Below are 25,755 nucleotides of genomic sequence, written 5' to 3'. Positions count from 1 at the left end.
TCCACTTTGTCCAAAAGGGATCTATTCCATTCAATTGCAAATGATCTAGATAAGACAGAGAACTGCAGCACGGGGACATAGCCGAGTTGGTCAGGTTGAGTGGTGATGAGTTTGCTATTTGGATGAATAAAGAAAGTCAAAAGTGTGAAAGATAAAAAACAAAAGGAGGAAGTGTGAAAAGTGAATGGGCCAAATTGAGGTGCATATGAAGACGTATGCTTTCTTCCAATTCATTAAATCGGGCTAATATGAATCAGGTGAATTGAGTTCTGCTTTTGGAAACTGGGTTAAGAAGGGGTGCACCGTTCCTGGAGGTACTGCAATACCAGGTCAATGCGTGGAGTGGACAGAGCAAGCTCTTTTTCCATCTCCCTGTTCTAAAAATCCATTTAATATATGGTCCCCAGATAGGGGACGTATCAGATATTAAACTGATAAGAACAGATACTACACTTGATCTTAGCCAAAAGGCCGAGAAGCGATAACCAGAATTGGTTTGGGCCTCGAGTGGCACCCTGGCCTATGCCGGACACATCTTAGGGAGAGAGAGCGAGAGGGAGACAAACCCACGCCTACACAAGACATTTTGTCACCCAAGCCAACCCTTGAAAAGGCTGCTTTGCAGAGCAAAAACAAGAAGAATGGTGCGTTTTGCAGCCGCCGCCCACTGCAATGAATCTGAATAACTCCTCCTTTAGGGCGCAAGCAACTCCCCTCCCCCTTGCAGTCTTTCCAATTCACGATACAAAAAGACGGACAGGACAGGTTGCCTGACTTTCCGTCACTGCCACCCTTTGCCATCCTTACCCGTAGAAAGCCCTTTCATCATCCCCAAACCCTAATCTTTTCCCTTTCCTTCCCAGCCCCCAAACCCTGCCCTCTGTACCTTTCTCACCACCCGCTTCCCTTCTCCTGTCATCCCCCTACCACCCGGGAAAAAAAGAGATTGCCCCCTCCTTCCACTAGCCCACCCTCCCACCCAAAGAACAACTTCTTCTGCGCAGCTTGTTTTCTAGGCAGCAGCGCTATTGTGATGTCATCGGGGGGCATTGTGACAAGCCGCCAGTGTTCCGTCTCTTCATGTTGTGCACAGTTCAAACGGAAAATACATCAACAGGCAGACTACAGAAAAGCTTACTATCAAAGGTTAGAGGGGGGCTTTCTCAGAGGGCTTTTTACAGTTTTTCTATTCCCAATTAGCCGTTTAAGTGTACTTATTGAAAGTAGTAATTCTTTCATAGGCCGCCCTTTCTTAGTATTTGACGTTCCTTATATTGCGGTATGAGGCTTCGCAGTAGGTTGCAAACATTCATCACCCATGACTGTCCCCAATTGAGCTCAGAAGCTCAATGTCTATCATGACCTCTCTTTTAGAATGTCCAAGAGCAAGCAAACTATTCCTCCAGGAGAGGGCGCCAACAGACTACTAAAGAGATCATCATTACTCAAAGAAAACCCCAAAAACCAATGCATGATAGGAATAAACAGGTAACTTTCTTTGGAGTGGAAGCGGAGAGATCGCACCAGATGCCAATTCTAGATCTTATCACACCTGTGGTCACTGCAGCAGCAGGTGAATCCACTTTGTCCAAAAGGGATCTATTCCATTCAATTGCAAATGATCTAGATAAGACAGAGAACTGCAGCACGGGGACATAGCCGAGTTGGTCAGGTTGAGTGGTGATGAGTTTGCTATTTGGATGAATAAAGAAAGTCAAAAGTGTGAAAGATAAAAAACAAAAGGAGGAAGTGTGAAAAGTGAATGGGCCAAATTGAGGTGCATATGAAGACGTATGCTTTCTTCCAATTCATTAAATCGGGCTAATATGAATCAGGTGAATTGAGTTCTGCTTTTGGAAACTGGGTTAAGAAGGGGTGCACCGTTCCTGGAGGTACTGCAATACCAGGTCAATGCGTGGAGTGGACAGAGCAAGCTCTTTTTCCATCTCCCTGTTCTAAAAATCCATTTAATATATGGTCCCCAGATAGGGGACGTATCAGATATTAAACTGATAAGAACAGATACTACACTTGATCTTAGCCAAAAGGCCGAGAAGCGATAACCAGAATTGGTTTGGGCCTCGAGTGGCACCCTGGCCTATGCCGGACACATCTTAGGGAGAGAGAGCGAGAGGGAGACAAACCCACGCCTACACAAGACATTTTGTCACCCAAGCCAACCCTTGAAAAGGCTGCTTTGCAGAGCAAAAACAAGAAGAATGGTGCGTTTTGCAGCCGCCGCCCACTGCAATGAATCTGAATAACTCCTCCTTTAGGGCGCAAGCAACTCCCCTCCCCCTTGCAGTCTTTCCAATTCACGATACAAAAAGACGGACAGGACAGGTTGCCTGACTTTCCGTCACTGCCACCCTTTGCCATCCTTACCCGTAGAAAGCCCTTTCATCATCCCCAAACCCTAATCTTTTCCCTTTCCTTCCCAGCCCCCAAACCCTGCCCTCTGTACCTTTCTCACCACCCGCTTCCCTTCTCCTGTCATCCCCCTACCACCCGGGAAAAAAAGAGATTGCCCCCTCCTTCCACTAGCCCACCCTCCCACCCAAAGAACAACTTCTTCTGCGCAGCTTGTTTTCTAGGCAGCAGCGCTATTGTGATGTCATCGGGGGGCATTGTGACAAGCCGCCAGTGTTCCGTCTCTTCATGTTGTGCACAGTTCAAACGGAAAATACATCAACAGGCAGACTACAGAAAAGCTTACTATCAAAGGTTAGAGGGGGGCTTTCTCAGAGGGCTTTTTACAGTTTTTCTATTCCCAATTAGCCGTTTAAGTGTACTTATTGAAAGTAGTAATTCTTTCATAGGCCGCCCTTTCTTAGTATTTGACGTTCCTTATATTGCGGTATGAGGCTTCGCAGTAGGTTGCAAACATTCATCACCCATGACTGTCCCCAATTGAGCTCAGAAGCTCAATGTCTATCATGACCTCTCTTTTAGAATGTCCAAGAGCAAGCAAACTATTCCTCCAGGAGAGGGCGCCAACAGACTACTAAAGAGATCATCATTACTCAAAGAAAACCCCAAAAACCAATGCATGATAGGAATAAACAGGTAACTTTCTTTGGAGTGGAAGCGGAGAGATCGCACCAGATGCCAATTCTAGATCTTATCACACCTGTGGTCACTGCAGCAGCAGGTGAATCCACTTTGTCCAAAAGGGATCTATTCCATTCAATTGCAAATGATCTAGATAAGACAGAGAACTGCAGCACGGGGACATAGCCGAGTTGGTCAGGTTGAGTGGTGATGAGTTTGCTATTTGGATGAATAAAGAAAGTCAAAAGTGTGAAAGATAAAAAACAAAAGGAGGAAGTGTGAAAAGTGAATGGGCCAAATTGAGGTGCATATGAAGACGTATGCTTTCTTCCAATTCATTAAATCGGGCTAATATGAATCAGGTGAATTGAGTTCTGCTTTTGGAAACTGGGTTAAGAAGGGGTGCACCGTTCCTGGAGGTACTGCAATACCAGGTCAATGCGTGGAGTGGACAGAGCAAGCTCTTTTTCCATCTCCCTGTTCTAAAAATCCATTTAATATATGGTCCCCAGATAGGGGACGTATCAGATATTAAACTGATAAGAACAGATACTACACTTGATCTTAGCCAAAAGGCCGAGAAGCGATAACCAGAATTGGTTTGGGCCTCGAGTGGCACCCTGGCCTATGCCGGACACATCTTAGGGAGAGAGAGCGAGAGGGAGACAAACCCACGCCTACACAAGACATTTTGTCACCCAAGCCAACCCTTGAAAAGGCTGCTTTGCAGAGCAAAAACAAGAAGAATGGTGCGTTTTGCAGCCGCCGCCCACTGCAATGAATCTGAATAACTCCTCCTTTAGGGCGCAAGCAACTCCCCTCCCCCTTGCAGTCTTTCCAATTCACGATACAAAAAGACGGACAGGACAGGTTGCCTGACTTTCCGTCACTGCCACCCTTTGCCATCCTTACCCGTAGAAAGCCCTTTCATCATCCCCAAACCCTAATCTTTTCCCTTTCCTTCCCAGCCCCCAAACCCTGCCCTCTGTACCTTTCTCACCACCCGCTTCCCTTCTCCTGTCATCCCCCTACCACCCGGGAAAAAAAGAGATTGCCCCCTCCTTCCACTAGCCCACCCTCCCACCCAAAGAACAACTTCTTCTGCGCAGCTTGTTTTCTAGGCAGCAGCGCTATTGTGATGTCATCGGGGGGCATTGTGACAAGCCGCCAGTGTTCCGTCTCTTCATGTTGTGCACAGTTCAAACGGAAAATACATCAACAGGCAGACTACAGAAAAGCTTACTATCAAAGGTTAGAGGGGGGCTTTCTCAGAGGGCTTTTTACAGTTTTTCTATTCCCAATTAGCCGTTTAAGTGTACTTATTGAAAGTAGTAATTCTTTCATAGGCCGCCCTTTCTTAGTATTTGACGTTCCTTATATTGCGGTATGAGGCTTCGCAGTAGGTTGCAAACATTCATCACCCATGACTGTCCCCAATTGAGCTCAGAAGCTCAATGTCTATCATGACCTCTCTTTTAGAATGTCCAAGAGCAAGCAAACTATTCCTCCAGGAGAGGGCGCCAACAGACTACTAAAGAGATCATCATTACTCAAAGAAAACCCCAAAAACCAATGCATGATAGGAATAAACAGGTAACTTTCTTTGGAGTGGAAGCGGAGAGATCGCACCAGATGCCAATTCTAGATCTTATCACACCTGTGGTCACTGCAGCAGCAGGTGAATCCACTTTGTCCAAAAGGGATCTATTCCATTCAATTGCAAATGATCTAGATAAGACAGAGAACTGCAGCACGGGGACATAGCCGAGTTGGTCAGGTTGAGTGGTGATGAGTTTGCTATTTGGATGAATAAAGAAAGTCAAAAGTGTGAAAGATAAAAAACAAAAGGAGGAAGTGTGAAAAGTGAATGGGCCAAATTGAGGTGCATATGAAGACGTATGCTTTCTTCCAATTCATTAAATCGGGCTAATATGAATCAGGTGAATTGAGTTCTGCTTTTGGAAACTGGGTTAAGAAGGGGTGCACCGTTCCTGGAGGTACTGCAATACCAGGTCAATGCGTGGAGTGGACAGAGCAAGCTCTTTTTCCATCTCCCTGTTCTAAAAATCCATTTAATATATGGTCCCCAGATAGGGGACGTATCAGATATTAAACTGATAAGAACAGATACTACACTTGATCTTAGCCAAAAGGCCGAGAAGCGATAACCAGAATTGGTTTGGGCCTCGAGTGGCACCCTGGCCTATGCCGGACACATCTTAGGGAGAGAGAGCGAGAGGGAGACAAACCCACGCCTACACAAGACATTTTGTCACCCAAGCCAACCCTTGAAAAGGCTGCTTTGCAGAGCAAAAACAAGAAGAATGGTGCGTTTTGCAGCCGCCGCCCACTGCAATGAATCTGAATAACTCCTCCTTTAGGGCGCAAGCAACTCCCCTCCCCCTTGCAGTCTTTCCAATTCACGATACAAAAAGACGGACAGGACAGGTTGCCTGACTTTCCGTCACTGCCACCCTTTGCCATCCTTACCCGTAGAAAGCCCTTTCATCATCCCCAAACCCTAATCTTTTCCCTTTCCTTCCCAGCCCCCAAACCCTGCCCTCTGTACCTTTCTCACCACCCGCTTCCCTTCTCCTGTCATCCCCCTACCACCCGGGAAAAAAAGAGATTGCCCCCTCCTTCCACTAGCCCACCCTCCCACCCAAAGAACAACTTCTTCTGCGCAGCTTGTTTTCTAGGCAGCAGCGCTATTGTGATGTCATCGGGGGGCATTGTGACAAGCCGCCAGTGTTCCGTCTCTTCATGTTGTGCACAGTTCAAACGGAAAATACATCAACAGGCAGACTACAGAAAAGCTTACTATCAAAGGTTAGAGGGGGGCTTTCTCAGAGGGCTTTTTACAGTTTTTCTATTCCCAATTAGCCGTTTAAGTGTACTTATTGAAAGTAGTAATTCTTTCATAGGCCGCCCTTTCTTAGTATTTGACGTTCCTTATATTGCGGTATGAGGCTTCGCAGTAGGTTGCAAACATTCATCACCCATGACTGTCCCCAATTGAGCTCAGAAGCTCAATGTCTATCATGACCTCTCTTTTAGAATGTCCAAGAGCAAGCAAACTATTCCTCCAGGAGAGGGCGCCAACAGACTACTAAAGAGATCATCATTACTCAAAGAAAACCCCAAAAACCAATGCATGATAGGAATAAACAGGTAACTTTCTTTGGAGTGGAAGCGGAGAGATCGCACCAGATGCCAATTCTAGATCTTATCACACCTGTGGTCACTGCAGCAGCAGGTGAATCCACTTTGTCCAAAAGGGATCTATTCCATTCAATTGCAAATGATCTAGATAAGACAGAGAACTGCAGCACGGGGACATAGCCGAGTTGGTCAGGTTGAGTGGTGATGAGTTTGCTATTTGGATGAATAAAGAAAGTCAAAAGTGTGAAAGATAAAAAACAAAAGGAGGAAGTGTGAAAAGTGAATGGGCCAAATTGAGGTGCATATGAAGACGTATGCTTTCTTCCAATTCATTAAATCGGGCTAATATGAATCAGGTGAATTGAGTTCTGCTTTTGGAAACTGGGTTAAGAAGGGGTGCACCGTTCCTGGAGGTACTGCAATACCAGGTCAATGCGTGGAGTGGACAGAGCAAGCTCTTTTTCCATCTCCCTGTTCTAAAAATCCATTTAATATATGGTCCCCAGATAGGGGACGTATCAGATATTAAACTGATAAGAACAGATACTACACTTGATCTTAGCCAAAAGGCCGAGAAGCGATAACCAGAATTGGTTTGGGCCTCGAGTGGCACCCTGGCCTATGCCGGACACATCTTAGGGAGAGAGAGCGAGAGGGAGACAAACCCACGCCTACACAAGACATTTTGTCACCCAAGCCAACCCTTGAAAAGGCTGCTTTGCAGAGCAAAAACAAGAAGAATGGTGCGTTTTGCAGCCGCCGCCCACTGCAATGAATCTGAATAACTCCTCCTTTAGGGCGCAAGCAACTCCCCTCCCCCTTGCAGTCTTTCCAATTCACGATACAAAAAGACGGACAGGACAGGTTGCCTGACTTTCCGTCACTGCCACCCTTTGCCATCCTTACCCGTAGAAAGCCCTTTCATCATCCCCAAACCCTAATCTTTTCCCTTTCCTTCCCAGCCCCCAAACCCTGCCCTCTGTACCTTTCTCACCACCCGCTTCCCTTCTCCTGTCATCCCCCTACCACCCGGGAAAAAAAGAGATTGCCCCCTCCTTCCACTAGCCCACCCTCCCACCCAAAGAACAACTTCTTCTGCGCAGCTTGTTTTCTAGGCAGCAGCGCTATTGTGATGTCATCGGGGGGCATTGTGACAAGCCGCCAGTGTTCCGTCTCTTCATGTTGTGCACAGTTCAAACGGAAAATACATCAACAGGCAGACTACAGAAAAGCTTACTATCAAAGGTTAGAGGGGGGCTTTCTCAGAGGGCTTTTTACAGTTTTTCTATTCCCAATTAGCCGTTTAAGTGTACTTATTGAAAGTAGTAATTCTTTCATAGGCCGCCCTTTCTTAGTATTTGACGTTCCTTATATTGCGGTATGAGGCTTCGCAGTAGGTTGCAAACATTCATCACCCATGACTGTCCCCAATTGAGCTCAGAAGCTCAATGTCTATCATGACCTCTCTTTTAGAATGTCCAAGAGCAAGCAAACTATTCCTCCAGGAGAGGGCGCCAACAGACTACTAAAGAGATCATCATTACTCAAAGAAAACCCCAAAAACCAATGCATGATAGGAATAAACAGGTAACTTTCTTTGGAGTGGAAGCGGAGAGATCGCACCAGATGCCAATTCTAGATCTTATCACACCTGTGGTCACTGCAGCAGCAGGTGAATCCACTTTGTCCAAAAGGGATCTATTCCATTCAATTGCAAATGATCTAGATAAGACAGAGAACTGCAGCACGGGGACATAGCCGAGTTGGTCAGGTTGAGTGGTGATGAGTTTGCTATTTGGATGAATAAAGAAAGTCAAAAGTGTGAAAGATAAAAAACAAAAGGAGGAAGTGTGAAAAGTGAATGGGCCAAATTGAGGTGCATATGAAGACGTATGCTTTCTTCCAATTCATTAAATCGGGCTAATATGAATCAGGTGAATTGAGTTCTGCTTTTGGAAACTGGGTTAAGAAGGGGTGCACCGTTCCTGGAGGTACTGCAATACCAGGTCAATGCGTGGAGTGGACAGAGCAAGCTCTTTTTCCATCTCCCTGTTCTAAAAATCCATTTAATATATGGTCCCCAGATAGGGGACGTATCAGATATTAAACTGATAAGAACAGATACTACACTTGATCTTAGCCAAAAGGCCGAGAAGCGATAACCAGAATTGGTTTGGGCCTCGAGTGGCACCCTGGCCTATGCCGGACACATCTTAGGGAGAGAGAGCGAGAGGGAGACAAACCCACGCCTACACAAGACATTTTGTCACCCAAGCCAACCCTTGAAAAGGCTGCTTTGCAGAGCAAAAACAAGAAGAATGGTGCGTTTTGCAGCCGCCGCCCACTGCAATGAATCTGAATAACTCCTCCTTTAGGGCGCAAGCAACTCCCCTCCCCCTTGCAGTCTTTCCAATTCACGATACAAAAAGACGGACAGGACAGGTTGCCTGACTTTCCGTCACTGCCACCCTTTGCCATCCTTACCCGTAGAAAGCCCTTTCATCATCCCCAAACCCTAATCTTTTCCCTTTCCTTCCCAGCCCCCAAACCCTGCCCTCTGTACCTTTCTCACCACCCGCTTCCCTTCTCCTGTCATCCCCCTACCACCCGGGAAAAAAAGAGATTGCCCCCTCCTTCCACTAGCCCACCCTCCCACCCAAAGAACAACTTCTTCTGCGCAGCTTGTTTTCTAGGCAGCAGCGCTATTGTGATGTCATCGGGGGGCATTGTGACAAGCCGCCAGTGTTCCGTCTCTTCATGTTGTGCACAGTTCAAACGGAAAATACATCAACAGGCAGACTACAGAAAAGCTTACTATCAAAGGTTAGAGGGGGGCTTTCTCAGAGGGCTTTTTACAGTTTTTCTATTCCCAATTAGCCGTTTAAGTGTACTTATTGAAAGTAGTAATTCTTTCATAGGCCGCCCTTTCTTAGTATTTGACGTTCCTTATATTGCGGTATGAGGCTTCGCAGTAGGTTGCAAACATTCATCACCCATGACTGTCCCCAATTGAGCTCAGAAGCTCAATGTCTATCATGACCTCTCTTTTAGAATGTCCAAGAGCAAGCAAACTATTCCTCCAGGAGAGGGCGCCAACAGACTACTAAAGAGATCATCATTACTCAAAGAAAACCCCAAAAACCAATGCATGATAGGAATAAACAGGTAACTTTCTTTGGAGTGGAAGCGGAGAGATCGCACCAGATGCCAATTCTAGATCTTATCACACCTGTGGTCACTGCAGCAGCAGGTGAATCCACTTTGTCCAAAAGGGATCTATTCCATTCAATTGCAAATGATCTAGATAAGACAGAGAACTGCAGCACGGGGACATAGCCGAGTTGGTCAGGTTGAGTGGTGATGAGTTTGCTATTTGGATGAATAAAGAAAGTCAAAAGTGTGAAAGATAAAAAACAAAAGGAGGAAGTGTGAAAAGTGAATGGGCCAAATTGAGGTGCATATGAAGACGTATGCTTTCTTCCAATTCATTAAATCGGGCTAATATGAATCAGGTGAATTGAGTTCTGCTTTTGGAAACTGGGTTAAGAAGGGGTGCACCGTTCCTGGAGGTACTGCAATACCAGGTCAATGCGTGGAGTGGACAGAGCAAGCTCTTTTTCCATCTCCCTGTTCTAAAAATCCATTTAATATATGGTCCCCAGATAGGGGACGTATCAGATATTAAACTGATAAGAACAGATACTACACTTGATCTTAGCCAAAAGGCCGAGAAGCGATAACCAGAATTGGTTTGGGCCTCGAGTGGCACCCTGGCCTATGCCGGACACATCTTAGGGAGAGAGAGCGAGAGGGAGACAAACCCACGCCTACACAAGACATTTTGTCACCCAAGCCAACCCTTGAAAAGGCTGCTTTGCAGAGCAAAAACAAGAAGAATGGTGCGTTTTGCAGCCGCCGCCCACTGCAATGAATCTGAATAACTCCTCCTTTAGGGCGCAAGCAACTCCCCTCCCCCTTGCAGTCTTTCCAATTCACGATACAAAAAGACGGACAGGACAGGTTGCCTGACTTTCCGTCACTGCCACCCTTTGCCATCCTTACCCGTAGAAAGCCCTTTCATCATCCCCAAACCCTAATCTTTTCCCTTTCCTTCCCAGCCCCCAAACCCTGCCCTCTGTACCTTTCTCACCACCCGCTTCCCTTCTCCTGTCATCCCCCTACCACCCGGGAAAAAAAGAGATTGCCCCCTCCTTCCACTAGCCCACCCTCCCACCCAAAGAACAACTTCTTCTGCGCAGCTTGTTTTCTAGGCAGCAGCGCTATTGTGATGTCATCGGGGGGCATTGTGACAAGCCGCCAGTGTTCCGTCTCTTCATGTTGTGCACAGTTCAAACGGAAAATACATCAACAGGCAGACTACAGAAAAGCTTACTATCAAAGGTTAGAGGGGGGCTTTCTCAGAGGGCTTTTTACAGTTTTTCTATTCCCAATTAGCCGTTTAAGTGTACTTATTGAAAGTAGTAATTCTTTCATAGGCCGCCCTTTCTTAGTATTTGACGTTCCTTATATTGCGGTATGAGGCTTCGCAGTAGGTTGCAAACATTCATCACCCATGACTGTCCCCAATTGAGCTCAGAAGCTCAATGTCTATCATGACCTCTCTTTTAGAATGTCCAAGAGCAAGCAAACTATTCCTCCAGGAGAGGGCGCCAACAGACTACTAAAGAGATCATCATTACTCAAAGAAAACCCCAAAAACCAATGCATGATAGGAATAAACAGGTAACTTTCTTTGGAGTGGAAGCGGAGAGATCGCACCAGATGCCAATTCTAGATCTTATCACACCTGTGGTCACTGCAGCAGCAGGTGAATCCACTTTGTCCAAAAGGGATCTATTCCATTCAATTGCAAATGATCTAGATAAGACAGAGAACTGCAGCACGGGGACATAGCCGAGTTGGTCAGGTTGAGTGGTGATGAGTTTGCTATTTGGATGAATAAAGAAAGTCAAAAGTGTGAAAGATAAAAAACAAAAGGAGGAAGTGTGAAAAGTGAATGGGCCAAATTGAGGTGCATATGAAGACGTATGCTTTCTTCCAATTCATTAAATCGGGCTAATATGAATCAGGTGAATTGAGTTCTGCTTTTGGAAACTGGGTTAAGAAGGGGTGCACCGTTCCTGGAGGTACTGCAATACCAGGTCAATGCGTGGAGTGGACAGAGCAAGCTCTTTTTCCATCTCCCTGTTCTAAAAATCCCTTTAATATATGGTCCCCAGATAGGGGACGTATCAGATATTAAACTGATAAGAACAGATACTACACTTGATCTTAGCCAAAAGGCCGAGAAGCGATAACCAGAATTGGTTTGGGCCTCGAGTGGCACCCTGGCCTATGCCGGACACATCTTAGGGAGAGAGAGCGAGAGGGAGACAAACCCACGCCTACACAAGACATTTTGTCACCCAAGCCAACCCTTGAAAAGGCTGCTTTGCAGAGCAAAAACAAGAAGAATGGTGCGTTTTGCAGCCGCCGCCCACTGCAATGAATCTGAATAACTCCTCCTTTAGGGCGCAAGCAACTCCCCTCCCCCTTGCAGTCTTTCCAATTCACGATACAAAAAGACGGACAGGACAGGTTGCCTGACTTTCCGTCACTGCCACCCTTTGCCATCCTTACCCGTAGAAAGCCCTTTCATCATCCCCAAACCCTAATCTTTTCCCTTTCCTTCCCAGCCCCCAAACCCTGCCCTCTGTACCTTTCTCACCACCCGCTTCCCTTCTCCTGTCATCCCCCTACCACCCGGGAAAAAAAGAGATTGCCCCCTCCTTCCACTAGCCCACCCTCCCACCCAAAGAACAACTTCTTCTGCGCAGCTTGTTTTCTAGGCAGCAGCGCTATTGTGATGTCATCGGGGGGCATTGTGACAAGCCGCCAGTGTTCCGTCTCTTCATGTTGTGCACAGTTCAAACGGAAAATACATCAACAGGCAGACTACAGAAAAGCTTACTATCAAAGGTTAGAGGGGGGCTTTCTCAGAGGGCTTTTTACAGTTTTTCTATTCCCAATTAGCCGTTTAAGTGTACTTATTGAAAGTAGTAATTCTTTCATAGGCCGCCCTTTCTTAGTATTTGACGTTCCTTATATTGCGGTATGAGGCTTCGCAGTAGGTTGCAAACATTCATCACCCATGACTGTCCCCAATTGAGCTCAGAAGCTCAATGTCTATCATGACCTCTCTTTTAGAATGTCCAAGAGCAAGCAAACTATTCCTCCAGGAGAGGGCGCCAACAGACTACTAAAGAGATCATCATTACTCAAAGAAAACCCCAAAAACCAATGCATGATAGGAATAAACAGGTAACTTTCTTTGGAGTGGAAGCGGAGAGATCGCACCAGATGCCAATTCTAGATCTTATCACACCTGTGGTCACTGCAGCAGCAGGTGAATCCACTTTGTCCAAAAGGGATCTATTCCATTCAATTGCAAATGATCTAGATAAGACAGAGAACTGCAGCACGGGGACATAGCCGAGTTGGTCAGGTTGAGTGGTGATGAGTTTGCTATTTGGATGAATAAAGAAAGTCAAAAGTGTGAAAGATAAAAAACAAAAGGAGGAAGTGTGAAAAGTGAATGGGCCAAATTGAGGTGCATATGAAGACGTATGCTTTCTTCCAATTCATTAAATCGGGCTAATATGAATCAGGTGAATTGAGTTCTGCTTTTGGAAACTGGGTTAAGAAGGGGTGCACCGTTCCTGGAGGTACTGCAATACCAGGTCAATGCGTGGAGTGGACAGAGCAAGCTCTTTTTCCATCTCCCTGTTCTAAAAATCCATTTAATATATGGTCCCCAGATAGGGGACGTATCAGATATTAAACTGATAAGAACAGATACTACACTTGATCCTAGCCAAAAGGCCGAGAAGCGATAACCAGAATTGGTTTGGGCCTCGAGTGGCACCCTGGCCTATGCCGGACACATCTTAGGGAGAGAGAGCGAGAGGGAGACAAACCCACGCCTACACAAGACATTTTGTCACCCAAGCCAACCCTTGAAAAGGCTGCTTTGCAGAGCAAAAACAAGAAGAATGGTGCGTTTTGCAGCCGCCGCCCACTGCAATGAATCTGAATAACTCCTCCTTTAGGGCGCAAGCAACTCCCCTCCCCCTTGCAGTCTTTCCAATTCACGATACAAAAAGACGGACAGGACAGGTTGCCTGACTTTCCGTCACTGCCACCCTTTGCCATCCTTACCCGTAGAAAGCCCTTTCATCATCCCCAAACCCTAATCTTTTCCCTTTCCTTCCCAGCCCCCAAACCCTGCCCTCTGTACCTTTCTCACCACCCGCTTCCCTTCTCCTGTCATCCCCCTACCACCCGGGAAAAAAAGAGATTGCCCCCTCCTTCCACTAGCCCACCCTCCCACCCAAAGAACAACTTCTTCTGCGCAGCTTGTTTTCTAGGCAGCAGCGCTATTGTGATGTCATCGGGGGGCATTGTGACAAGCCGCCAGTGTTCCGTCTCTTCATGTTGTGCACAGTTCAAACGGAAAATACATCAACAGGCAGACTACAGAAAAGCTTACTATCAAAGGTTAGAGGGGGGCTTTCTCAGAGGGCTTTTTACAGTTTTTCTATTCCCAATTAGCCGTTTAAGTGTACTTATTGAAAGTAGTAATTCTTTCATAGGCCGCCCTTTCTTAGTATTTGACGTTCCTTATATTGCGGTATGAGGCTTCGCAGTAGGTTGCAAACATTCATCACCCATGACTGTCCCCAATTGAGCTCAGAAGCTCAATGTCTATCATGACCTCTCTTTTAGAATGTCCAAGAGCAAGCAAACTATTCCTCCAGGAGAGGGCGCCAACAGACTACTAAAGAGATCATCATTACTCAAAGAAAACCCCAAAAACCAATGCATGATAGGAATAAACAGGTAACTTTCTTTGGAGTGGAAGCGGAGAGATCGCACCAGATGCCAATTCTAGATCTTATCACACCTGTGGTCACTGCAGCAGCAGGTGAATCCACTTTGTCCAAAAGGGATCTATTCCATTCAATTGCAAATGATCTAGATAAGACAGAGAACTGCAGCACGGGGACATAGCCGAGTTGGTCAGGTTGAGTGGTGATGAGTTTGCTATTTGGATGAATAAAGAAAGTCAAAAGTGTGAAAGATAAAAAACAAAAGGAGGAAGTGTGAAAAGTGAATGGGCCAAATTGAGGTGCATATGAAGACGTATGCTTTCTTCCAATTCATTAAATCGGGCTAATATGAATCAGGTGAATTGAGTTCTGCTTTTGGAAACTGGGTTAAGAAGGGGTGCACCGTTCCTGGAGGTACTGCAATACCAGGTCAATGCGTGGAGTGGACAGAGCAAGCTCTTTTTCCATCTCCCTGTTCTAAAAATCCATTTAATATATGGTCCCCAGATAGGGGACGTATCAGATATTAAACTGATAAGAACAGATACTACACTTGATCTTAGCCAAAAGGCCGAGAAGCGATAACCAGAATTGGTTTGGGCCTCGAGTGGCACCCTGGCCTATGCCGGACACATCTTAGGGAGAGAGAGCGAGAGGGAGACAAACCCACGCCTACACAAGACATTTTGTCACCCAAGCCAACCCTTGAAAAGGCTGCTTTGCAGAGCAAAAACAAGAAGAATGGTGCGTTTTGCAGCCGCCGCCCACTGCAATGAATCTGAATAACTCCTCCTTTAGGGCGCAAGCAACTCCCCTCCCCCTTGCAGTCTTTCCAATTCACGATACAAAAAGACGGACAGGACAGGTTGCCTGACTTTCCGTCACTGCCACCCTTTGCCATCCTTACCCGTAGAAAGCCCTTTCATCATCCCCAAACCCTAATCTTTTCCCTTTCCTTCCCAGCCCCCAAACCCTGCCCTCTGTACCTTTCTCACCACCCGCTTCCCTTCTCCTGTCATCCCCCTACCACCCGGGAAAAAAAGAGATTGCCCCCTCCTTCCACTAGCCCACCCTCCCACCCAAAGAACAACTTCTTCTGCGCAGCTTGTTTTCTAGGCAGCAGCGCTATTGTGATGTCATCGGGGGGCATTGTGACAAGCCGCCAGTGTTCCGTCTCTTCATGTTGTGCACAGTTCAAACGGAAAATACATCAACAGGCAGACTACAGAAAAGCTTACTATCAAAGGTTAGAGGGGGGCTTTCTCAGAGGGCTTTTTACAGTTTTTCTATTCCCAATTAGCCGTTTAAGTGTACTTATTGAAAGTAGTAATTCTTTCATAGGCCGCCCTTTCTTAGTATTTGACGTTCCTTATATTGCGGTATGAGGCTTCGCAGTAGGTTGCAAACATTCATCACCCATGACTGTCCCCAATTGAGCTCAGAAGCTCAATGTCTATCATGACCTCTCTTTTAGAATGTCCAAGAGCAAGCAAACTATTCCTCCAGGAGAGGGCGCCAACAGACTACTAAAGAGATCATCATTACTCAAAGAAAACCCCAAAAACCAATGCATGATAGGAATAAACAGGTAACTTTCTTTGGAGTGGAAGCGGAGAGATCGCACCAGATGCCAATTCTAGATCTTATCACACCTGTGGTCACTGCAGCAGCAGGTGAATCCACTTTGTCCAAAAGGGATCTATTCCATTCAATTGCAAATGATCTAGATAAGACAGAGAACTGCAGCACGGGGACATAGCCGAGTTGGTCAGGTTGAGTGGTGATGAGTTTGCTATTTGGATGAATAAAGAAAGTCAAAAGTGTGAAAGATAAAAAACAAAAGGAGGAAGTGTGAAAAGTGAATGGGCCAAATTGAGGTGCATATGAAGACGTATGCTTTCTTCCAATTCATTAAATCGGGCTAATATGAATCAGGTGAATTGAGTTCTGCTTTTGGAAACTGGGTTAAGAAGGGGTGCACCGTTCCTGGAGGTACTGCAATACCAGGTCAATGCGTGGAGTGGACAGAGCAAGCTCTTTTTCCATCTCCCTGTTCTAAAAATCCATTTAATATATGGTCCCCAGATAGGGGACGTATCAGATATTAAACTGATAAGAACAGATACTACACTTGATCTTAGCCAAAAGGCCGAGAAGCGATAACCAGAATTGGTTTGGGCCTCGAGTGGCACCCTGGCCTATGCCGGACACATCTTAGGGAGAGAGAGCGAGAGGGAGACAAACCCACGCCTACACAAGACATTTTGTCACCCAAGCCAACCCTTGAAAAGGCTGCTTTGCAGAGCAAAAACAAGAAGAATGGTGCGTTTTGCAGCCGCCGCCCACTGCAATGAATCTGAATAACTCCTCCTTTAGGGCGCAAGCAACTCCCCTCCCCCTTGCAGTCTTTCCAATTCACGATACAAAAAGACGGACAGGACAGGTTGCCTGACTTTCCGTCACTGCCACCCTTTGCCATCCTTACCCGTAGAAAGCCCTTTCATCATCCCCAAACCCTAATCTTTTCCCTTTCCTTCCCAGCCCCCAAACCCTGCCCTCTGTACCTTTCTCACCACCCGCTTCCCTTCTCCTGTCATCCCCCTACCACCCGGGAAAAAAAGAGATTGCCCCCTCCTTCCACTAGCCCACCCTCCCACCCAAAGAACAACTTCTTCTGCGCAGCTTGTTTTCTAGGCAGCAGCGCTATTGTGATGTCATCGGGGGGCATTGTGACAAGCCGCCAGTGTTCCGTCTCTTCATGTTGTGCACAGTTCAAACGGAAAATACATCAACAGGCAGACTACAGAAAAGCTTACTATCAAAGGTTAGAGGGGGGCTTTCTCAGAGGGCTTTTTACAGTTTTTCTATTCCCAATTAGCCGTTTAAGTGTACTTATTGAAAGTAGTAATTCTTTCATAGGCCGCCCTTTCTTAGTATTTGACGTTCCTTATATTGCGGTATGAGGCTTCGCAGTAGGTTGCAAACATTCATCACCCATGACTGTCCCCAATTGAGCTCAGAAGCTCAATGTCTATCATGACCTCTCTTTTAGAATGTCCAAGAGCAAGCAAACTATTCCTCCAGGAGAGGGCGCCAACAGACTACTAAAGAGATCATCATTACTCAAAGAAAACCCCAAAAACCAATGCATGATAGGAATAAACAGGTAACTTTCTTTGGAGTGGAAGCGGAGAGATCGCACCAGATGCCAATTCTAGATCTTATCACACCTGTGGTCACTGCAGCAGCAGGTGAATCCACTTTGTCCAAAAGGGATCTATTCCATTCAATTGCAAATGATCTAGATAAGACAGAGAACTGCAGCACGGGGACATAGCCGAGTTGGTCAGGTTGAGTGGTGATGAGTTTGCTATTTGGATGAATAAAGAAAGTCAAAAGTGTGAAAGATAAAAAACAAAAGGAGGAAGTGTGAAAAGTGAATGGGCCAAATTGAGGTGCATATGAAGACGTATGCTTTCTTCCAATTCATTAAATCGGGCTAATATGAATCAGGTGAATTGAGTTCTGCTTTTGGAAACTGGGTTAAGAAGGGGTGCACCGTTCCTGGAGGTACTGCAATACCAGGTCAATGCGTGGAGTGGACAGAGCAAGCTCTTTTTCCATCTCCCTGTTCTAAAAATCCATTTAATATATGGTCCCCAGATAGGGGACGTATCAGATATTAAACTGATAAGAACAGATACTACACTTGATCTTAGCCAAAAGGCCGAGAAGCGATAACCAGAATTGGTTTGGGCCTCGAGTGGCACCCTGGCCTATGCCGGACACATCTTAGGGAGAGAGAGCGAGAGGGAGACAAACCCACGCCTACACAAGACATTTTGTCACCCAAGCCAACCCTTGAAAAGGCTGCTTTGCAGAGCAAAAACAAGAAGAATGGTGCGTTTTGCAGCCGCCGCCCACTGCAATGAATCTGAATAACTCCTCCTTTAGGGCGCAAGCAACTCCCCTCCCCCTTGCAGTCTTTCCAATTCACGATACAAAAAGACGGACAGGACAGGTTGCCTGACTTTCCGTCACTGCCACCCTTTGCCATCCTTACCCGTAGAAAGCCCTTTCATCATCCCCAAACCCTAATCTTTTCCCTTTCCTTCCCAGCCCCCAAACCCTGCCCTCTGTACCTTTCTCACCACCCGCTTCCCTTCTCCTGTCATCCCCCTACCACCCGGGAAAAAAAGAGATTGCCCCCTCCTTCCACTAGCCCACCCTCCCACCCAAAGAACAACTTCTTCTGCGCAGCTTGTTTTCTAGGCAGCAGCGCTATTGTGATGTCATCGGGGGGCATTGTGACAAGCCGCCAGTGTTCCGTCTCTTCATGTTGTGCACAGTTCAAACGGAAAATACATCAACAGGCAGACTACAGAAAAGCTTACTATCAAAGGTTAGAGGGGGGCTTTCTCAGAGGGCTTTTTACAGTTTTTCTATTCCCAATTAGCCGTTTAAGTGTACTTATTGAAAGTAGTAATTCTTTCATAGGCCGCCCTTTCTTAGTATTTGACGTTCCTTATATTGCGGTATGAGGCTTCGCAGTAGGTTGCAAACATTCATCACCCATGACTGTCCCCAATTGAGCTCAGAAGCTCAATGTCTATCATGACCTCTCTTTTAGAATGTCCAAGAGCAAGCAAACTATTCCTCCAGGAGAGGGCGCCAACAGACTACTAAAGAGATCATCATTACTCAAAGAAAACCCCAAAAACCAATGCATGATAGGAATAAACAGGTAACTTTCTTTGGAGTGGAAGCGGAGAGATCGCACCAGATGCCAATTCTAGATCTTATCACACCTGTGGTCACTGCAGCAGCAGGTGAATCCACTTTGTCCAAAAGGGATCTATTCCATTCAATTGCAAATGATCTAGATAAGACAGAGAACTGCAGCACGGGGACATAGCCGAGTTGGTCAGGTTGAGTGGTGATGAGTTTGCTATTTGGATGAATAAAGAAAGTCAAAAGTGTGAAAGATAAAAAACAAAAGGAGGAAGTGTGAAAAGTGAATGGGCCAAATTGAGGTGCATATGAAGACGTATGCTTTCTTCCAATTCATTAAATCGGGCTAATATGAATCAGGTGAATTGAGTTCTGCTTTTGGAAACTGGGTTAAGAAGGGGTGCACCGTTCCTGGAGGTACTGCAATACCAGGTCAATGCGTGGAGTGGACAGAGCAAGCTCTTTTTCCATCTCCCTGTTCTAAAAATCCATTTAATATATGGTCCCCAGATAGGGGACGTATCAGATATTAAACTGATAAGAACAGATACTACACTTGATCTTAGCCAAAAGGCCGAGAAGCGATAACCAGAATTGGTTTGGGCCTCGAGTGGCACCCTGGCCTATGCCGGACACATCTTAGGGAGAGAGAGCGAGAGGGAGACAAACCCACGCCTACACAAGACATTTTGTCACCCAAGCCAACCCTTGAAAAGGCTGCTTTGCAGAGCAAAAACAAGAAGAATGGTGCGTTTTGCAGCCGCCGCCCACTGCAATGAATCTGAATAACTCCTCCTTTAGGGCGCAAGCAACTCCCCTCCCCCTTGCAGTCTTTCCAATTCACGATACAAAAAGACGGACAGGACAGGTTGCCTGACTTTCCGTCACTGCCACCCTTTGCCATCCTTACCCGTAGAAAGCCCTTTCATCATCCCCAAACCCTAATCTTTTCCCTTTCCTTCCCAGCCCCCAAACCCTGCCCTCTGTACCTTTCTCACCACCCGCTTCCCTTCTCCTGTCATCCCCCTACCACCCGGGAAAAAAAGAGATTGCCCCCTCCTTCCACTAGCCCACCCTCCCACCCAAAGAACAACTTCTTCTGCGCAGCTTGTTTTCTAGGCAGCAGCGCTATTGTGATGTCATCGGGGGGCATTGTGACAAGCCGCCAGTGTTCCGTCTCTTCATGTTGTGCACAGTTCAAACGGAAAATACATCAACAGGCAGACTACAGAAAAGCTTACTATCAAAGGTTAGAGGGGGGCTTTCTCAGAGGGCTTTTTACAGTTTTTCTATTCCCAATTAGCCGTTTAAGTGTACTTATTGAAAGTAGTAATTCTTTCATAGGCCGCCCTTTCTTAGTATTTGACGTTCCTTATATTGCGGTATGAGGCTTCGCAGTAGGTTGCAAACATTCATCACCCATGACTGTCCCCAATTGAGCTCAGAAGCTCAATGTCTATCATGACCTCTCTTTTAGAATGTCCAAGAGCAAGCAAACTATTCCTCCAGGAGAGGGCGCCAACAGACTACTAAAGAGATCATCATTACTCAAAGAAAACCCCAAAAACCAATGCATGATAGGAATAAACAGGTAACTTTCTTTGGAGTGGAAGCGGAGAGATCGCACCAGATGCCAATTCTAGATCTTATCACACCTGTGGTCACTGCAGCAGCAGGTGAATCCACTTTGTCCAAAAGGGATCTATTCCATTCAATTGCAAATGATCTAGATAAGACAGAGAACTGCAGCACGGGGACATAGCCGAGTTGGTCAGGTTGAGTGGTGATGAGTTTGCTATTTGGATGAATAAAGAAAGTCAAAAGTGTGAAAGATAAAAAACAAAAGGAGGAAGTGTGAAAAGTGAATGGGCCAAATTGAGGTGCATATGAAGACGTATGCTTTCTTCCAATTCATTAAATCGGGCTAATATGAATCAGGTGAATTGAGTTCTGCTTTTGGAAACTGGGTTAAGAAGGGGTGCACCGTTCCTGGAGGTACTGCAATACCAGGTCAATGCGTGGAGTGGACAGAGCAAGCTCTTTTTCCATCTCCCTGTTCTAAAAATCCATTTAATATATGGTCCCCAGATAGGGGACGTATCAGATATTAAACTGATAAGAACAGATACTACACTTGATCTTAGCCAAAAGGCCGAGAAGCGATAACCAGAATTGGTTTGGGCCTCGAGTGGCACCCTGGCCTATGCCGGACACATCTTAGGGAGAGAGAGCGAGAGGGAGACAAACCCACGCCTACACAAGACATTTTGTCACCCAAGCCAACCCTTGAAAAGGCTGCTTTGCAGAGCAAAAACAAGAAGAATGGTGCGTTTTGCAGCCGCCGCCCACTGCAATGAATCTGAATAACTCCTCCTTTAGGGCGCAAGCAACTCCCCTCCCCCTTGCAGTCTTTCCAATTCACGATACAAAAAGACGGACAGGACAGGTTGCCTGACTTTCCGTCACTGCCACCCTTTGCCATCCTTACCCGTAGAAAGCCCTTTCATCATCCCCAAACCCTAATCTTTTCCCTTTCCTTCCCAGCCCCCAAACCCTGCCCTCTGTACCTTTCTCACCACCCGCTTCCCTTCTCCTGTCATCCCCCTACCACCCGGGAAAAAAAGAGATTGCCCCCTCCTTCCACTAGCCCACCCTCCCACCCAAAGAACAACTTCTTCTGCGCAGCTTGTTTTCTAGGCAGCAGCGCTATTGTGATGTCATCGGGGGGCATTGTGACAAGCCGCCAGTGTTCCGTCTCTTCATGTTGTGCACAGTTCAAACGGAAAATACATCAACAGGCAGACTACAGAAAAGCTTACTATCAAAGGTTAGAGGGGGGCTTTCTCAGAGGGCTTTTTACAGTTTTTCTATTCCCAATTAGCCGTTTAAGTGTACTTATTGAAAGTAGTAATTCTTTCATAGGCCGCCCTTTCTTAGTATTTGACGTTCCTTATATTGCGGTATGAGGCTTCGCAGTAGGTTGCAAACATTCATCACCCATGACTGTCCCCAATTGAGCTCAGAAGCTCAATGTCTATCATGACCTCTCTTTTAGAATGTCCAAGAGCAAGCAAACTATTCCTCCAGGAGAGGGCGCCAACAGACTACTAAAGAGATCATCATTACTCAAAGAAAACCCCAAAAACCAATGCATGATAGGAATAAACAGGTAACTTTCTTTGGAGTGGAAGCGGAGAGATCGCACCAGATGCCAATTCTAGATCTTATCACACCTGTGGTCACTGCAGCAGCAGGTGAATCCACTTTGTCCAAAAGGGATCTATTCCATTCAATTGCAAATGATCTAGATAAGACAGAGAACTGCAGCACGGGGACATAGCCGAGTTGGTCAGGTTGAGTGGTGATGAGTTTGCTATTTGGATGAATAAAGAAAGTCAAAAGTGTGAAAGATAAAAAACAAAAGGAGGAAGTGTGAAAAGTGAATGGGCCAAATTGAGGTGCATATGAAGACGTATGCTTTCTTCCAATTCATTAAATCGGGCTAATATGAATCAGGTGAATTGAGTTCTGCTTTTGGAAACTGGGTTAAGAAGGGGTGCACCGTTCCTGGAGGTACTGCAATACCAGGTCAATGCGTGGAGTGGACAGAGCAAGCTCTTTTTCCATCTCCCTGTTCTAAAAATCCATTTAATATATGGTCCCCAGATAGGGGACGTATCAGATATTAAACTGATAAGAACAGATACTACACTTGATCTTAGCCAAAAGGCCGAGAAGCGATAACCAGAATTGGTTTGGGCCTCGAGTGGCACCCTGGCCTATGCCGGACACATCTTAGGGAGAGAGAGCGAGAGGGAGACAAACCCACGCCTACACAAGACATTTTGTCACCCAAGCCAACCCTTGAAAAGGCTGCTTTGCAGAGCAAAAACAAGAAGAATGGTGCGTTTTGCAGCCGCCGCCCACTGCAATGAATCTGAATAACTCCTCCTTTAGGGCGCAAGCAACTCCCCTCCCCCTTGCAGTCTTTCCAATTCACGATACAAAAAGACGGACAGGACAGGTTGCCTGACTTTCCGTCACTGCCACCCTTTGCCATCCTTACCCGTAGAAAGCCCTTTCATCATCCCCAAACCCTAATCTTTTCCCTTTCCTTCCCAGCCCCCAAACCCTGCCCTCTGTACCTTTCTCACCACCCGCTTCCCTTCTCCTGTCATCCCCCTACCACCCGGGAAAAAAAGAGATTGCCCCCTCCTTCCACTAGCCCACCCTCCCACCCAAAGAACAACTTCTTCTGCGCAGCTTGTTTTCTAGGCAGCAGCGCTATTGTGATGTCATCGGGGGGCATTGTGACAAGCCGCCAGTGTTCCGTCTCTTCATGTTGTGCACAGTTCAAACGGAAAATACATCAACAGGCAGACTACAGAAAAGCTTACTATCAAAGGTTAGAGGGGGGCTTTCTCAGAGGGCTTTTTACAGTTTTTCTATTCCCAATTAGCCGTTTAAGTGTACTTATTGAAAGTAGTAATTCTTTCATAGGCCGCCCTTTCTTAGTATTTGACGTTCCTTATATTGCGGTATGAGGCTTCGCAGTAGGTTGCAAACATTCATCACCCATGACTGTCCCCAATTGAGCTCAGAAGCTCAATGTCTATCATGACCTCTCTTTTAGAATGTCCAAGAGCAAGCAAACTATTCCTCCAGGAGAGGGCGCCAACAGACTACTAAAGAGATCATCATTACTCAAAGAAAACCCCAAAAACCAATGCATGATAGGAATAAACAGGTAACTTTCTTTGGAGTGGAAGCGGAGAGATCGCACCAGATGCCAATTCTAGATCTTATCACACCTGTGGTCACTGCAGCAGCAGGTGAATCCACTTTGTCCAAAAGGGATCTATTCCATTCAATTGCAAATGATCTAGATAAGACAGAGAACTGCAGCACGGGGACATAGCCGAGTTGGTCAGGTTGAGTGGTGATGAGTTTGCTATTTGGATGAATAAAGAAAGTCAAAAGTGTGAAAGATAAAAAACAAAAGGAGGAAGTGTGAAAAGTGAATGGGCCAAATTGAGGTGCATATGAAGACGTATGCTTTCTTCCAATTCATTAAATCGGGCTAATATGAATCAGGTGAATTGAGTTCTGCTTTTGGAAACTGGGTTAAGAAGGGGTGCACCGTTCCTGGAGGTACTGCAATACCAGGTCAATGCGTGGAGTGGACAGAGCAAGCTCTTTTTCCATCTCCCTGTTCTAAAAATCCATTTAATATATGGTCCCCAGATAGGGGACGTATCAGATATTAAACTGATAAGAACAGATACTACACTTGATCTTAGCCAAAAGGCCGAGAAGCGATAACCAGAATTGGTTTGGGCCTCGAGTGGCACCCTGGCCTATGCCGGACACATCTTAGGGAGAGAGAGCGAGAGGGAGACAAACCCACGCCTACACAAGACATTTTGTCACCCAAGCCAACCCTTGAAAAGGCTGCTTTGCAGAGCAAAAACAAGAAGAATGGTGCGTTTTGCAGCCGCCGCCCACTGCAATGAATCTGAATAACTCCTCCTTTAGGGCGCAAGCAACTCCCCTCCCCCTTGCAGTCTTTCCAATTCACGATACAAAAAGACGGACAGGACAGGTTGCCTGACTTTCCGTCACTGCCACCCTTTGCCATCCTTACCCGTAGAAAGCCCTTTCATCATCCCCAAACCCTAATCTTTTCCCTTTCCTTCCCAGCCCCCAAACCCTGCCCTCTGTACCTTTCTCACCACCCGCTTCCCTTCTCCTGTCATCCCCCTACCACCCGGGAAAAAAAGAGATTGCCCCCTCCTTCCACTAGCCCACCCTCCCACCCAAAGAACAACTTCTTCTGCGCAGCTTGTTTTCTAGGCAGCAGCGCTATTGTGATGTCATCGGGGGGCATTGTGACAAGCCGCCAGTGTTCCGTCTCTTCATGTTGTGCACAGTTCAAACGGAAAATACATCAACAGGCAGACTACAGAAAAGCTTACTATCAAAGGTTAGAGGGGGGCTTTCTCAGAGGGCTTTTTACAGTTTTTCTATTCCCAATTAGCCGTTTAAGTGTACTTATTGAAAGTAGTAATTCTTTCATAGGCCGCCCTTTCTTAGTATTTGACGTTCCTTATATTGCGGTATGAGGCTTCGCAGTAGGTTGCAAACATTCATCACCCATGACTGTCCCCAATTGAGCTCAGAAGCTCAATGTCTATCATGACCTCTCTTTTAGAATGTCCAAGAGCAAGCAAACTATTCCTCCAGGAGAGGGCGCCAACAGACTACTAAAGAGATCATCATTACTCAAAGAAAACCCCAAAAACCAATGCATGATAGGAATAAACAGGTAACTTTCTTTGGAGTGGAAGCGGAGAGATCGCACCAGATGCCAATTCTAGATCTTATCACACCTGTGGTCACTGCAGCAGCAGGTGAATCCACTTTGTCCAAAAGGGATCTATTCCATTCAATTGCAAATGATCTAGATAAGACAGAGAACTGCAGCACGGGGACATAGCCGAGTTGGTCAGGTTGAGTGGTGATGAGTTTGCTATTTGGATGAATAAAGAAAGTCAAAAGTGTGAAAGATAAAAAACAAAAGGAGGAAGTGTGAAAAGTGAATGGGCCAAATTGAGGTGCATATGAAGACGTATGCTTTCTTCCAATTCATTAAATCGGGCTAATATGAATCAGGTGAATTGAGTTCTGCTTTTGGAAACTGGGTTAAGAAGGGGTGCACCGTTCCTGGAGGTACTGCAATACCAGGTCAATGCGTGGAGTGGACAGAGCAAGCTCTTTTTCCATCTCCCTGTTCTAAAAATCCATTTAATATATGGTCCCCAGATAGGGGACGTATCAGATATTAAACTGATAAGAACAGATACTACACTTGATCTTAGCCAAAAGGCCGAGAAGCGATAACCAGAATTGGTTTGGGCCTCGA

At 46.2% G+C, this 25,755-nt stretch overlaps 17 non-coding genes across 17 annotated transcripts; all 17 read right to left on the bottom strand.

Moving 5' to 3' along the window:
- Nucleotides 1-292: 292 nt before the first annotated feature.
- Nucleotides 293-483, bottom strand: LOC142279006 (U2 spliceosomal RNA). Its single transcript, XR_012741765.1, has one exon. It is a non-coding gene; the product is annotated as a U2 spliceosomal RNA (small nuclear RNA).
- Nucleotides 484-1,870: 1,387 nt separating this feature from the next.
- On the bottom strand, nucleotides 1,871-2,061 carry LOC142279005 (U2 spliceosomal RNA). Its single transcript, XR_012741764.1, has one exon. It is a non-coding gene; the product is annotated as a U2 spliceosomal RNA (small nuclear RNA).
- Nucleotides 2,062-3,448: 1,387 nt separating this feature from the next.
- On the bottom strand, nucleotides 3,449-3,639 carry LOC142279004 (U2 spliceosomal RNA). Its single transcript, XR_012741763.1, has one exon. It is a non-coding gene; the product is annotated as a U2 spliceosomal RNA (small nuclear RNA).
- Nucleotides 3,640-5,026: 1,387 nt separating this feature from the next.
- Nucleotides 5,027-5,217, bottom strand: LOC142279003 (U2 spliceosomal RNA). The gene has a single exon (XR_012741762.1). It is a non-coding gene; the product is annotated as a U2 spliceosomal RNA (small nuclear RNA).
- Nucleotides 5,218-6,604: 1,387 nt separating this feature from the next.
- LOC142279002 (U2 spliceosomal RNA) lies at nucleotides 6,605-6,795 on the bottom strand. The gene has a single exon (XR_012741761.1). It is a non-coding gene; the product is annotated as a U2 spliceosomal RNA (small nuclear RNA).
- A 1,387-nt stretch (nucleotides 6,796-8,182) lies between these two features.
- Nucleotides 8,183-8,373, bottom strand: LOC142279000 (U2 spliceosomal RNA). Its single transcript, XR_012741760.1, has one exon. It is a non-coding gene; the product is annotated as a U2 spliceosomal RNA (small nuclear RNA).
- Nucleotides 8,374-9,760: 1,387 nt separating this feature from the next.
- LOC142278999 (U2 spliceosomal RNA) lies at nucleotides 9,761-9,951 on the bottom strand. Its single transcript, XR_012741759.1, has one exon. It is a non-coding gene; the product is annotated as a U2 spliceosomal RNA (small nuclear RNA).
- A 1,387-nt stretch (nucleotides 9,952-11,338) lies between these two features.
- LOC142279018 (U2 spliceosomal RNA) lies at nucleotides 11,339-11,529 on the bottom strand. Its single transcript, XR_012741776.1, has one exon. It is a non-coding gene; the product is annotated as a U2 spliceosomal RNA (small nuclear RNA).
- Nucleotides 11,530-12,916: 1,387 nt separating this feature from the next.
- Nucleotides 12,917-13,107, bottom strand: LOC142279020 (U2 spliceosomal RNA). The gene has a single exon (XR_012741778.1). It is a non-coding gene; the product is annotated as a U2 spliceosomal RNA (small nuclear RNA).
- A 1,387-nt stretch (nucleotides 13,108-14,494) lies between these two features.
- On the bottom strand, nucleotides 14,495-14,685 carry LOC142278998 (U2 spliceosomal RNA). Its single transcript, XR_012741758.1, has one exon. It is a non-coding gene; the product is annotated as a U2 spliceosomal RNA (small nuclear RNA).
- A 1,387-nt stretch (nucleotides 14,686-16,072) lies between these two features.
- LOC142278997 (U2 spliceosomal RNA) lies at nucleotides 16,073-16,263 on the bottom strand. The gene has a single exon (XR_012741757.1). It is a non-coding gene; the product is annotated as a U2 spliceosomal RNA (small nuclear RNA).
- A 1,387-nt stretch (nucleotides 16,264-17,650) lies between these two features.
- LOC142278996 (U2 spliceosomal RNA) lies at nucleotides 17,651-17,841 on the bottom strand. Its single transcript, XR_012741756.1, has one exon. It is a non-coding gene; the product is annotated as a U2 spliceosomal RNA (small nuclear RNA).
- Nucleotides 17,842-19,228: 1,387 nt separating this feature from the next.
- LOC142279024 (U2 spliceosomal RNA) lies at nucleotides 19,229-19,419 on the bottom strand. The gene has a single exon (XR_012741781.1). It is a non-coding gene; the product is annotated as a U2 spliceosomal RNA (small nuclear RNA).
- Nucleotides 19,420-20,806: 1,387 nt separating this feature from the next.
- LOC142279022 (U2 spliceosomal RNA) lies at nucleotides 20,807-20,997 on the bottom strand. The gene has a single exon (XR_012741780.1). It is a non-coding gene; the product is annotated as a U2 spliceosomal RNA (small nuclear RNA).
- A 1,387-nt stretch (nucleotides 20,998-22,384) lies between these two features.
- Nucleotides 22,385-22,575, bottom strand: LOC142279019 (U2 spliceosomal RNA). The gene has a single exon (XR_012741777.1). It is a non-coding gene; the product is annotated as a U2 spliceosomal RNA (small nuclear RNA).
- A 1,387-nt stretch (nucleotides 22,576-23,962) lies between these two features.
- LOC142279007 (U2 spliceosomal RNA) lies at nucleotides 23,963-24,153 on the bottom strand. The gene has a single exon (XR_012741766.1). It is a non-coding gene; the product is annotated as a U2 spliceosomal RNA (small nuclear RNA).
- A 1,387-nt stretch (nucleotides 24,154-25,540) lies between these two features.
- LOC142278995 (U2 spliceosomal RNA) lies at nucleotides 25,541-25,731 on the bottom strand. Its single transcript, XR_012741755.1, has one exon. It is a non-coding gene; the product is annotated as a U2 spliceosomal RNA (small nuclear RNA).
- Nucleotides 25,732-25,755: the final 24 nt, after the last annotated feature.

The sequence above is a fragment of the Anomaloglossus baeobatrachus genome, unplaced genomic scaffold, assembly GCF_048569485.1.
Source record: "Anomaloglossus baeobatrachus isolate aAnoBae1 unplaced genomic scaffold, aAnoBae1.hap1 Scaffold_4203, whole genome shotgun sequence".
Taxonomy (NCBI): Eukaryota; Metazoa; Chordata; class Amphibia; order Anura; family Aromobatidae; genus Anomaloglossus; species Anomaloglossus baeobatrachus.
The sequence above is the reverse complement of the archived record's forward strand: the minus strand, read 5'-3'. Positions and strand labels throughout refer to the sequence as shown.